Source organism: Aristolochia californica, unplaced genomic scaffold, assembly GCF_029961685.1.
Source record: "Aristolochia californica isolate CCGP_79_NKW_82.1479 unplaced genomic scaffold, dmAriCali1.0.hap1 SCAF_7, whole genome shotgun sequence".
Lineage (NCBI taxonomy): Eukaryota > Viridiplantae > Streptophyta > Magnoliopsida > Piperales > Aristolochiaceae > Aristolochia > Aristolochia californica.
In genome coordinates, this window is record NW_027182268.1 from 32,267,380 (window position 1) to 32,280,781 (window position 13,402).

A 13,402-nucleotide genomic window follows, 5' to 3' on the forward strand; every position below is an offset into this window, starting at 1 on the left:
AAGTATTTCAGGTTGTGGTGAGCAAAGCACGGTGTATGAAGAGATAAACAAGAAGGCTTGATAAAAAGAGAAGGATGACGAAATCAAGAAGTTTTTCATGTTCATCTTAAATAGGGATCCATATTCAAACCTCAGGCATTGCATACTCGAGAGCAGATGGTCATCAGTGAGAAGAGTTTGTTGTTTGGCAGCCCCTGTCATTCGCCATAGAGAAAACTGGTTCCATGGTGTCTGCACGTGGTTCTAGTAACTCTATTCCTCTCATATTTGATTGACAAGGTACTACGAGTGTAATAACACATATTTCAGTAATTTCATATCTACTGCATTTTTGGTAGGTCTTTTTTTTCTGTGCCCCACTTGCAGACGTAAAAGCCGAGGAACAGAAACCAGAAAGTGGAAGTCTAGCTAATGAAAACAGCACTCGGTGTTCTATTTTTGTGAAGGTGAAATTCAGGCTGAGCTTTGTGATTTGAATGATTTATGCCTTATCGCTCTTGAACATGAAAACAACACATAAGATAGCGAGCCATACGGTGGTGTAAGTCTTCAGATTACAAAGGTCAGGTAGAATTTCAGGTAGCGGTGAGAAAATTCAGCTGTTTGAAGATGAAGACAAGAAAGTTTACAAAATCAAGAAGTTGGAAATATTCATCTTAAATAGGGATCAATATTCAATCTTCGGTCGTTGCAAATTCGAGAGTAGATAGTCATTAGTGAGAAGAGTTTGTTGTCTGAAAGCTCCCGTTATTCACCGTAGAGAAAAAGGGCTCCTTGGAGTCTTCACCCAGTTCCAGGTAACTCTATTCTTCACACATTTGATTAAAAATGTACAAAAAGTGTAAACGCACATAGATGAGTAATTTCGTATCTTTTGCTTTTTTGGCAGGTCTGTTTCTCTTGTGCCCTTGTAGTTGACGTAAAAACTGAGGAACGGAGACCAGAAGGTATAAATCTAGCTCTTGAAAATAGCACTCATATTTCTCTTTTCTTGATTGTGAATTTCAAGACGAGTTTTGTGATCTCGTAGATTTGTGCCTTGTGGTTGATAGATGATACAAGCAACACTGATGATAGCGAGCCATACAGTTACAGGCCTTCAATATACAAAGGTCGTGTTGAACTTCAAGTACAGGTAAGTAGAGGCTACCGTATGAAGTTCATACCAAAGCTCGTTGTTCTCTTTTTGGGAATGTGAATTCTAGATTTGCTTTGTGATCTCGAAGACTTGTGCCTTATTGCTCATGATCATCGAAACTAAATTTATGATATCCAGCCATACAGTTGCAGGTATATAGATTATAAAATTCATTAAGTATTTCAGGTTGTGGTGAGTAGAGCACGGTGTATAAAGAGATAAACAAGAAGGCTTACTAAAACAAGTAGGTTGACGAAATCAACAATTTTGTCATGTTCATCTTATATAGGGATCCATATTCGAACCTCAGGCATTGCATACTCGAGAGCAGATGGTCATCAGTGAGAAGAGTTTGTTGTCTGACAGCCCCCGTCATTCGCCATAGAGGAAACTAGTTCCATGGTGTCTGCACGCAGTTCCAGGTAACTCTATTCCTCTCATATTTGATTGAAAGGGTACTACGAGTGTAAGAACACATATTTCTGTAATTTCATATCTACTGCATTTTTGGCAGGTCTTTTTTTCTGTGCCCCACTTGCAGACGTAAAAGCCAAGGAACAGAAACCAGAAAATGGAAGCCTAGCTAATGAAAACAGCACTCGGTGTTCTATTTTTGTGAAGGTGAAATTCAGGCTGAGCTTTGTGATCTGAATGATTTATGCCTTATTGCTCATGAACATGAAAACAACACAAGATACCGAGCCATACGGTGGTGTAAGTCTTCAGATTACAAAGGTCAGGTAGAATTTCAGGTGGCGGAGAGGAAATCCTGTTGTATGAAGATGAAGACAAGAAAGTTTACAAAATCAAGAAGTTTGAAATGTTCATCTTAAATAGGGATCAATATTCAATCTTCGGGCATTGCATATCCGAGAGTAGATAGTCATTAGTGAGAAGAGTTTGTTGTCTGATAGCTCCCGTTATTCACCGTAGAGAAAAAGGGTTCCTTGGAGTTTGCACCCAGTTCCAGGTAATTCTATTCTTCACACATTTGATTGAAAATGTACAAAAAGACTAACCACACATAGATGTCTAATTTCGTATCTACTGCTTTTTTGGCAGGTTTGTTTCTCCTTTGCCCTAGTACTTAGCGTAAAAACCGAGGAACGTAGACCAGAAGATACAAATCTATCCCTTGAAAACAGCACTCATATTTCTCTTTTCTTGATTGTGAAGTTCTAGACTAGTTTTGTGATCTCGTAGATTTGTGTCTTGTGGCTGATGATAATACAACCAACACTGATGATAGCGAGCCATTCAGTTACAGGCCTTCAATTTACAAAGGTCGCGTTGAATTTCTAGTAGAGGTAAGTAGACGCTACCGTATCAAGTTCATACCAGCGCTCGTTGTTCTCTTTTTGAGAATGTGAATTCTAGATTTACTTTGTGATCTCGAAGACTTGTGCCTTAATGCTCATGATCATCAAAACTAAATTTATGATATCGAGCCATACAGTTGCAGGTATTTAGATTAGAAAATCATTTAGTATTTCAGGTAGTGGTGAACAGAGCACGGTGTATGAAGAGATAAACAAGAAGGCTTACTAAAACAAGAAGGTTGACTAATTCAAGAAGTTTGTCATATTCATCTTAAATAGGGATCCATATCCGAACCTCAGGCATTCCATACTCGAGAGCAGATGGTCATCAATGAGAAGAGTTTGTTGCCTAACAGCCCCCCTCATTCGCCATAAAGAAAACTGGTTCTATGGTGTCTGCACGCTGTTCCAGGTAACTCTATTCCTCTCATATTTGATTGAAAAGGTACTTCGAGTGTAAGAACACATATTTCTGTAATTTCATATCTACTGCATTTTTGGCAGGTCTATTTTTTCTGTTCCCCACTTGCAAACATAAAAGCCGGAGAACAGAAACCAGAAAATGCAAGCCTAGCTAATGAAAACAGCACTCAGTGTTCTATTTTTGTGAAGGTGAAATTCTAGCTGAGCTTTGTGATCTGAATGATTTATGCTTTATCGCTCATGAACATGAAAACAACACATAAGATAGTGAGCCATACGGTGGTGTAAGTCTTCAGATTACAAAGGTCAGGTAGAATTTCAGGTAGCGGTGAGGAAATTTTGCTGTATGAAGATGAAGACAAGAAAGTTTACAAAATCAAGAAGTTTAAAATGTTCATCTTAAATAGGGATCCATATTTCAGCTTCGGGCGTTGCATATCTGATAGTAGATAGTCATTAGTGAGAAGAGTGTTGTCTGACAGCTCCCGTTATTCACCATAGAGAAAAAGGGTTCCTAGGAGTCTACACCTAGTTCCAGGTAACTCTATTCTTCTCACATTTGATAGAAAATGTACAAAAAGTGTAACCCCACATATATGTGTAATTTCGTATCTACCGCTTTTTTGGTAGGTCTGTTTCTCCTGTGCCCCAGAACGTGACTTAAAAACCGAGGAACGGAGACCAGAAGGTACAAATCTTGCTCTTGAAAACAGCACTCATATTTCCTTTTTCTTGATTGTGAAGTTCTAGACGAGTTTTGTAATCTCGTAGATTTGTGCCTTGTGGCTAATGATTATACAAACAACACTGATGATAGCGAGTCATACAGTTACAGGTCTTCAATTTATAAATGTCATGTTGAATTTAAAGTAGAGGTAAGTAGAGGTTGCCGTATGAAGTTCATAACAGCGCTCGTTGTTCTCTTTTTGGGAATGTGAATTCTAGATTTGCTTTGTGATCTCGAAGACTTGTGCCTTAATGCTCATGATCATCGAAACTAAACTTATGATATCGAGCCATACAGTTGCAGGTATTTAGATTAGAAAAATCATTAAGTATTTCAGGTTGTGGTGAGCAGAGCACGGTGTATGAAGAGATAAACAAGAAGTCTTACTAAAACAAGAAGGTTGACGAAATCAAGAAGTTTGTCATGTTCATCTAAAATAGGGGTCCATATTCGAACCTCAGGCATTGCAGACTCGAAAGCAGATGGTCATCAGTGAGAAGAGTTTGTGGTCTGACAGCCACCGTCATTCGCCATAGAGAAACCTGGTTCCATGGTGTTTGCATGCAGTTCCAGATAACTCTATTCGTCTCATATTTGATTGAAAAGGTACAACGAGTGTAAGAACACAAATTTTTGTAATTTCATATCTACTGCATTTTTGGCAGGTCTATTTTTTCTGTACCCCACTTCCAGACGGAAAATCTGAGGAATAGAAACAAGAAAATGGAAGCCTAGCTAATGAAAACAACACTCGGTGTTCTATTTTTGTGAAGGTGAAATTCTGGCTGAGCTTTATGATTTGAATGATTTATGCCTTATCGCTCATGAACATGAAAACAACACATAAGATAGTGAGCCATACGGTGGTGTAAGTCTTCAGATTACAAAGGTCCAAGTAGAATTTCAGGTAGCGGTGAGGAAATCCTGCTGTATGAAGATGAAAACAAGAAAGTTTACAAAATCAAGAAGTTTGAATTGTTCATCTTAAATAGGGATCCATATTTCAACTTCGGGCGTTGCATATCCGAGAGTAGATAGTCATTAGTGAGAAGAGTTTGTTGTTTGACAGCTCCCGTTATTCACCGTAGAGAAAAAGGGTTCCTAGGAGTCTGCACCCAGTTCCAAGTAACTCTATTCTTCTCACATTTGATAGAAAATGTACAAAAAGTGTAACCCCACATATATGTGTAATTTCATATCTACTGCTTTTTTGGTAGGTCTGTTTCTCCTGTGCCCCAGTAGGTGACGTAAAAACCGAAGAACGGAGACCAGAAGGTACAAATCTTGCTCTTGAAATCAGCACTCATATTTCCTTTTTCTTGATTGTGAAATTCTAGACGAATTTTGTAATCTCGTAGATTTGTGCCTTGTGGCTAATGATTATACAAACAACACTGATGATAGCGAGCCATACAGTAACAGGTCTTCAATTTATAAAGGTCATGTTGAATTTAAAGTAGAGGTACGTAGAGGCTGCCATATGAAGTTCATAATAGCGCTCGTTGTTCTCTTTTTGGGACTGTGAATTCTAGATTTGCTTTGTGATCTCGATGACTTGAGCCTTAATGCTCATGATCATCGAAACTAAACTTATGATATCGAGCCATATAGTTGCAGGTATTTAGCTTAGAAAAATCATTAAGTATTTCAGGTTGTGGTGAGTAGAGCACGGTGTATGAAGAGATAAACAAGAAGGCTTACTAAAACAAGAAGGTTGACGAAATCAAGAAGTTTGTCATGTTCATCTAAAATAGGGGTCCATATTCGAACCTCAGGCATTGCATACTCAAGAACAGATGGTCATCAGTGAGAAGAGTTTGTTGTCTGACAGCCTCCGTCATTCGCCATAGAGAAAATTGGTTCCATGGTGTTTGCACGCAGTTCCAGTTAACTCTATTCGTCTCATATTTGATTGAAAAGGTACAACAAGTGAAAGAACACAGATTTTTGTAATTTCATATCTACTGCATTTTTGGCAGGTCTATTTTTTCTGTGCCCCACTTCCAGACGTAAAATCCGAGGAACAGAAACCAGAAAATGGAAGCCTAGCTAATGAAAACAGCACTCGGTGTTCTATTTTTGTGAAGGTGAAATCCTGGCTGAGCTTTGTGATCTGAATGATTTATGCCTTATCGCTCATGAACATGAAAACAACACATAAGATAGCGAGCCATTCGGTGGTGTAAGTCTTCAGATTACAAAGGTCAAGTAGAATTTCAGGTAGCGGTGAGGAAATCCTGCTGTATGAAGATAAGGACAAGAAAGTTTATAAAATCAAGAAGTTTGAAATGTTCATCTTTAATAGGGATCCATATTCCAACTTCGGGCATTTCATATCCGAGAGTAGATAGTCATTAGTGAGAAGAGTTCGTTGTCTGACAGCTCCCGTTATTCACCATAGAGAAAAAGGGTTTCTAGGAGTCTGCACCCAGTTCCAGGTAACTCTATTCTTCACTCATTTGATAGAAAATGTACAAAAAGTTTAACCCCACGTATATGTGTAATTTCGTATCTATTGCTTTTTTGGAAGGTCTGTTTCTCCTGTGCCCCAGTAGTTGACATAAAAACCGAGGAACGGAGACCAGAGGTACAAATCTTGCTCTTGAAAACAGCACTCATATTCCTCTTTTCTTGATTGAGAATTTCAAGACGAGTTTTGTTATCTCGTAGATTTGTGCCTTGTGGCTGATGATGATACAAACAACACTGATGATAACGAGCCATACAGTTACAGACCTTCAATACACAAAGGTCGTGTTGAATTTCAAGTAGAGGTAAGTAGAAGCTAGCGTATGAAGTTCATACCAGCACTCGTTGTTCTCTTTTTGGGAATGTGAATTTTAGATTTGCTTTTTCATCACGAAGACTTGTGCCTTAATGCTCATGATCATCGAAACTAAATTTATGATATCGAGTCATACAGTTGCAGGTATTTAGATTAGACAAATCATTTAGTATTTCAGGTAGTGGTGATCAGAGCAAGAAATAAACAAGAAGGTTGACGAAATCAACAAGTTGTCATGTTCATCTGAAATAGGGATCCAAATTCGAACCTCAGGCATTGCATACTCGAGAGCAGATGGTCATCAGTGAGAAGAGTTTGTTGTCTGACACCCCCCGTCATTCGCCATAGAGAAAACTGGTTCCATGGTGTCTGCACGCAGTTCCAGGTAACTCTATTCCTCTCATATTTGATTGAAAAGGTACTACGAGTGTAAGAACACATATTTCTGTAATTTCATATGTACAGCATTTTTGGCAGGTCTATTTTTTCTATGCCCCACTCTCAGACGTAAAAGCCGAGGAACAGAAACCAGAAAATGGAAGCCTATCTAATGAAAACAGCACTCGGTGTTCTATTTTTGTGAAGGTGAAATTCTGACTGAGCTTTGTTATCTGAATGATTTATGCCTTATTGCTCATGAACATGAAAAAACACATAAGATGGCGAGCCATACGGTGGTGTAAGTCTTCAGATTACAAAGGTCAGGTAGAATTTCAGGTAGCGGTGAGGAAATCCTGTTGTATGAAGATGAAGACAAGAAAGTTTACAAAATCAAGAAGTTTAAAATGTTCATCTTAAATAGGGATCCATATTCAATATTCGGGCTTATCCGAGAGTAGATAGTCATTAGTGAGAAGAGTTTGTTGTCTGACAACTCCCGTTATTCACCGTAGAGAAAAAGGCTTTTTGGAGTCTGCACCCAGTTCCAGGTAACTCTATTCTTCTCACAATTGTTTGAAAATGTACAAAAAAGTGTAACCACACATATGTGTAATTTCGTATCTACTGCAGTTTTGGCAGGTCTGTTTCTCCTGTGCCCCAGTAGTTGAAGTAAAAACCGAGGAGCGGAGACCAAAAGGTACAAATCTAGCTCTTGAAAATAGCACTCATATTTCTCTTTTCTTGATTGTGAAGTTCTAGACTAGTTTTGTGACCTCGTAGATTTGTGCCTTGTGGCTGATGATGATACAAACAACACTGATGATAGCGAGCCATTCAGTTATTTGTACCAAATTTTCAAAAAGTGCTTACATGGCAAGTTGCTTATCGAAAGAAACCCAAAGACTATCATCAGCTGGTGTTCAAAAGATAGCTCCCCCCTTGGCGCCATTAGCCAATCACTGATTGTATTGCTGACATTGTGTTATTCATTCATTGTAATCGAAACCTCATTCTTAGATCAGCTAATGCTTTGGCTGATAAATTTGTAAAATTTGGAACCTCCTAGTAATCACTCATTGTTTGGGAAGGCTTCCCCCCTTGTAATTTGCTCGTTTGAGCTCTCTCTTAATAAATTTCAGCATTATTTCAACAAAAAAAAAGTATGTCAGAATGAAAAGGCCATGATATTAAAAAAGTACTCCAGCCAAAGCTAGTATCTGAAATCATATAAAACTTATATCAAACCAGCAAACTACCAACGTGATGACACGCAACATCTGAAATGATGACACGCAACATCGAAAATGATGACCGCAACAACTTACCTCTTTCCATCACTTTTGTCAGTGAGGAAGAACTTCGGATGAAGAAATCGAAGAGGAAGAAGATCAAAGAGGAAGAAATTGCAGATGATGATATCGAAGAGGAAAAAATCCGCGACTGAGACAGAGAGTGAGGAATCGAAGAGGGTGAATGAGGAATAAGAAGACCAAAACCCCCCATTTTTACTGAGTCGTTGCCTGACAAACGACGTTTCTGATCCCTAATCCTTGATTCCCTAGAGAATGAAAGTGTGATGCCAGTGCCAGAGACGAAATGGAAGAGAGAATGAAATGCTCCCGTGGCGCTCTTCTCCCGAGTCCCAACTCCCCCGAATCCCGAGCCGTTCGTTAAGTTAATGAGCCAGCTCGCGAGCTTTCGAACCAAACCATGGTTCAGTCAAACTCGGCTCGTTAACTTAAATGAGCCTTATCCCAAATCTTTGAGATCCAAGTAAATCAAATCAAACCGAGCCGAGCTCGAGCTGCTCGCAAACCGGCTCGGTTCGATGCCACCCCTCTCTTGAGTCAAGAACCCGAGACGGTGACGAGTGAACATGATAAGCTGCCATACTTGAGTCAACACTGGTAGAACTAGGAACTAGGAACTAGGATGGAAGCATGAGCTACAGATGCTGAGGTCGAGGCAGTAGAGATCTGAGCCTTGTGATGAGCAAATTTCTACTGCAGTTGTATCAATTGTTGCATCTCATTTAGAGCACCCAGTGTAATCAACATAGAAAAATCTAAACTCTCACTTCCGCTATCAGAAATTTTAGATGAGCTTTGTGATCTTGAAGACTTATGCCTTATGGCTCATGATCATGAAAACAACACTTATGATAGCGTGCCATACGGTTGTAGGTCTTCAAATTACGAAGATCACGTAGAATTTCAGGTAGTGGTGAGCAGAGCCTGTTGTATGAAGATCAAAACAAGAAGGTTGACAAAAAAACAAGAAGTTTGTCATGTTCATCTTAAATAGGGATCCTTCAATGATTCATAAAGACTAATAACCAAAATCTTATGGCAGAGAAAAGAAAAAAAAAAACTTTAAATGGTTAAAAGAGGGTTGATGCAAAACCTCGTTCCATAAGTATACATGAGAGCAAACAATATTGGTATGTTAAACATTGAAGACCAGCAAATTACTGATCAGTGCAGAATTGTTGAAGAATTCATTAATTTCTTTTCCAACGCACAACCTTTTCAAAAAGAAAGGAAGAAAAATTTATACAATGAAGAGATTTGTTTCTGTCCCTAAGCTACTGAAATGCATTTGAAATCCCATTCCTTGATGGATTTTTGCTCTTTGGAAGAAATTTGGGAAGTGATTAAATCTGCTGAGTGACAAAGCTCCCAGGCTGGATGATAATGTTGCAGAATTCTACAGAGGGTCAGAAGTTCCTCAGAAGTTTTGATACACGTCTTTGATGAGTTCTATGAGAATGGCATGGCTTTCTCTGCGGTGGAGTCCACTTTATTATCCTCATTCCTAAAAAAGACGGGTCTTCAAAGCCAGAAGAATTTAGACTGTGGGTGTTATATGTCTTGCATGGCACTCTTGCAGCAAAAGATGAGAGGATAGATCTAAGACTCTAGGTGCTTCAAGAGATATGCCCGCGTAACCTGAGACTATTGAAAGCAGAGATTGCAATGCTGTTTATGCACCCAATGTCTATGCTCCTCAAGCTCACACTGTTGATTATGGAGGTTACATTCTCTAATTCCTCATAGAGTTTTAAGTAGTACAAGATATAGTGAGAAAATGTAGACTAAAATATAACATAACCATAAGATAATGTGTATATATGTGGGTGGGATTGGGTGGGGGGAGAGGACAGAATTGCTAATTTGTGCTGTTCTGTTAGTAAAATAGTTTTTGTGTGCATGATATCCTTACTTAGAGATGCTGGCTCATTGGTAAAATAATCCCTAATCTTCTCATGTTATGAGAACGCCACTAACAAATTGGATCAATATCCTCAAATATGTAAATTCAGAAGGCATGGAACTGGGATCTCCTGTGAGTGTCAAATCTTCCTGCTTTGCTTGTTGGAATCCTTAGTCAATGTTAACCTCTCCAATCACTTCATTTCTGTGGTATTGCAGGGCCTCTACAAAGAGAATTGGTAGTGTTTACAATCCTCTCATGCCAATATGGACCTTATTACCCAGTCGCTGCCCCCATGCGTTCAGTTAGAGGAGATGGTCATATGTATTATCGACATGTTCCATTCACTGGTCCACACTATCAGCTGCCTATGCCACCTAATATGCCTTACAGTAATTCACAGACTCAAGTTGCACAACAAGAACTTTAATACCAAGTCCACATGGTGCTTTTCTTGCTGAATCTCCCAATGTTAATGGTATGCTGATTTGGACTAAGTGAGATAGATATAAATTATAAAATAACCCTACTCACTTAAATACATTAAATCCCTTATATCTCTTAAAACTATATGGAAATGAATCTGGAGATGCATCTAAACATGCAGAATGAGATAATGTAAAAGGCAAGCAGGTTTGATAAATTACTCTTTTCTCTTGACGCAGATTTACTCTTGACGGGGGAATCACTTCATAGCAAGGTTGCCTCCTACTTTTTAACTCATCACTGTTGATCAAAAGTTTTTGGGAACCCGATCCCATGTATTACCGTTTTGTCATCGCTCATAACAAAGGACGCCAACTCCTTGATGTTCTCGCTGCTGTCGGGAATTTGATCACTGGGTGCCACTGACTTTTCACCCAGAAAGCACGCTGCTGCTGTTTCTTCATAAAATCCCAGTCTATCTTGTACGAGATAGAAGAAAGCAATTAGAGCGGCCTTGCTCTCTGCCTTCAGAAGAATGCCAGCACTGCTCTCTTCCCCGACATTGATTCCCGTCAGTGAGTCCATATTGCACCGGTGATTCTGCTGTCGACGGCGATCCATGTTGATCTGCAGTGATATGCTAATGGTATGCTGATTTGGACTAAGAGTCGGTCACCATCCATCCCTGGTTATTTTCCTTCTGATTGCGAGCTGCTCTGTTACTCTTTGTCATGACATGAGACTAGGTTTTGAGTATGTGTCTTGGATTCATTGGTCAAAGTCAGCAGAAGGCCACTAGTCTCTGCGTTTGTTGCCATCTCCAGCCGTTTCACCTCAACCCTTGACTATTATGGGTTCATTTGCCCATAATGTCTGGCCTTAAGCTGCTGGAATCATATGGGTTGCAATCTGCTAGTAGTATCAACTTGATTCGGTGATTTGGACATTTTTTTTTTATTTTTTTCTTTCAAATGTTAACTTTTAAAGTTTTTTCCTTACTGTCTTAATTTGCTTTTAGGGTTCCAAATCCCGAGACCATTATGGATCCACAACAAAATCCTACAGTCGAAGCTACCAACACGGGGAAACGTATCAACAGATTTTGGTGGATATAATTTTGGAATGCAATGAATGGTCAAAGCTGGATTGCAACTGATACAGGCAAGAGAGGGAGGGGTTGTGGGTTACTTTATTGTTGTAATGGAGCTCTTGATGTTTTGAATAAGCAGAATAGGTGTGTTCAAGGGCACCTAGGGCAAAGACTCCGATCGATCTCAAACTGAAATTCATTTAAGGATTAAAGAACAATAAGGTCAATGGTACACCTAAATCACTCTACTGGTGTCTTTGACAGTCACATAGTAATATTTCCTCTATACTTTATAGATGCGGTAGATATGATTGGAGGAAGTAAATAGCATGGTTTTGCTCTCATAAAAAAAAAAAAAAACATTGTTATGTTTTTCAATAAGAATGAGAAGAGAAACGAGCAAGCAATCCCTTCTACTAAAGTGATTTCTTTTTATGCAATGGGGCTTGAGGAAGAATTTCTCCGTTGATTCCCCGACTCCAGTGACTCAATTACTGACATAAATGTCAAGGAGCGGAGACCAAAACGTAGAAGGCTAGCTCCTGAAAATTGCACTTATTTTTCTCTTTTTGAGAAGTGAAATTTTAGATGACTTTTGTGATCTTGAAGGTTTACACCTTATGGCTCTTGATAATGAAAACAAAACTTATGATAGTAATTGAAGGTCTTTACGAAGTTCATCTAGAATTTCATGCGGTAGTGTGTAGAGCATGTTGTATGAATATCAAAATAGGAAGGTCAACGAAACTAAGTTATCTTAGTTTGTCATGTTTATCTTAAATAGGGATCCATCTTCCAACTTCAGGCATTGCATATCCGAGAGTAGATGGTCATCAACAAGAGTTTGTTGCCTGTTAGCCTCCATTATTCACTATAGAGAAAACTGGTTCCTAGGACTTTGCAACCAATTACGGGTAACTTGAGTCTTCTTATATTTGATTCAAAAGGTACTAAGAGTGTAAGCACACATATTTTTGCAATCTCATATATTGTGCTTTTTTGGTAGGTTTGTTCTATTTGTTCAATTTCTTTTGCTCCTATGTTGGCTTGCCTCTTGAAAAAAGGAAAAAATCAAGAAGAGAAAAAAAATTGTGAGAGAAGAGAAAAGAGAGAGAGATTAATGAAGAGACTTATGTAAAAGAGTATCCTTGGGGATTATGCATGATCTCCTCCTTATTAAGCAAGATAGATATACTTTACTAAAATATCCATGCTTACTTAAATACACTTAACCCTTTATATATCTTAATATATACATGTTTAGTATATATGAAAATGAGTTTAGAGAAACCTCTAAACGTGTTGAATGTGATAATGTAAACACCAGCTGCAATAACATATTTAACATCACTTTGTAAGTTGGAGCATATATGTCTAGAATGTCCAGCTTGTGACAAAAGATTTCAGACTCTCATTTACCCAAAGAAACATATGTCCAACTTGATCACCAAATTGTAGACAAGGAGTGACAACCTTTTTTACAACATATGGCTAGGGTTTTTGAAAGTATAAAATTTTATAATGTATCGGTTAAACATGATTGTGAGAGAAATATGCCCTAAGCTTTGAGATCTTGAATGTACCTCAAAATCAAAGTTTTGGTATTGTCCTCTTACATGATTAGAGTTCTTGAGACTTTTTTACACAACTTAGACTATAATCTTCAAATCTTTATTTCTTCGCTTATGGGTACTTCTTCAAGATGGCTTGGCACACATTTAAGCTCAAGGTCTTTCCTTGAGTTTCACCAATTCTTCGTAGTAGACCTTGTCATTGTGTTTCTCTGAGTTGCATTTAAAAGGCTTAATTGCAAACATTAGTACAAACAACAAACAAGGTTAAATTTTTTTATTATAGAATATAGATGGAGATCAACCTAGATCAATAGGTTCAAGGGCAT

General features: G+C 38.5%; 2 long non-coding RNA genes across 2 annotated transcripts; both read left to right on the top strand.

Moving 5' to 3' along the window:
* The first annotated feature begins 720 nt into the window (after positions 1 to 720).
* On the top strand, positions 721 to 1,140 carry LOC137935976 (uncharacterized). The gene is made up of 3 exons (XR_011109508.1): positions 721 to 797; positions 890 to 947; positions 1,053 to 1,140. It is a non-coding gene; the product is annotated as an uncharacterized lncRNA (long non-coding RNA).
* Positions 1,141 to 7,203: 6,063 nt separating this feature from the next.
* On the top strand, positions 7,204 to 11,813 carry LOC137937797 (uncharacterized). Its single transcript, XR_011109656.1, has 5 exons — positions 7,204 to 7,321; positions 7,404 to 7,470; positions 10,205 to 10,464; positions 10,652 to 11,058; positions 11,431 to 11,813. It is a non-coding gene; the product is annotated as an uncharacterized lncRNA (long non-coding RNA).
* Positions 11,814 to 13,402: the final 1,589 nt, after the last annotated feature.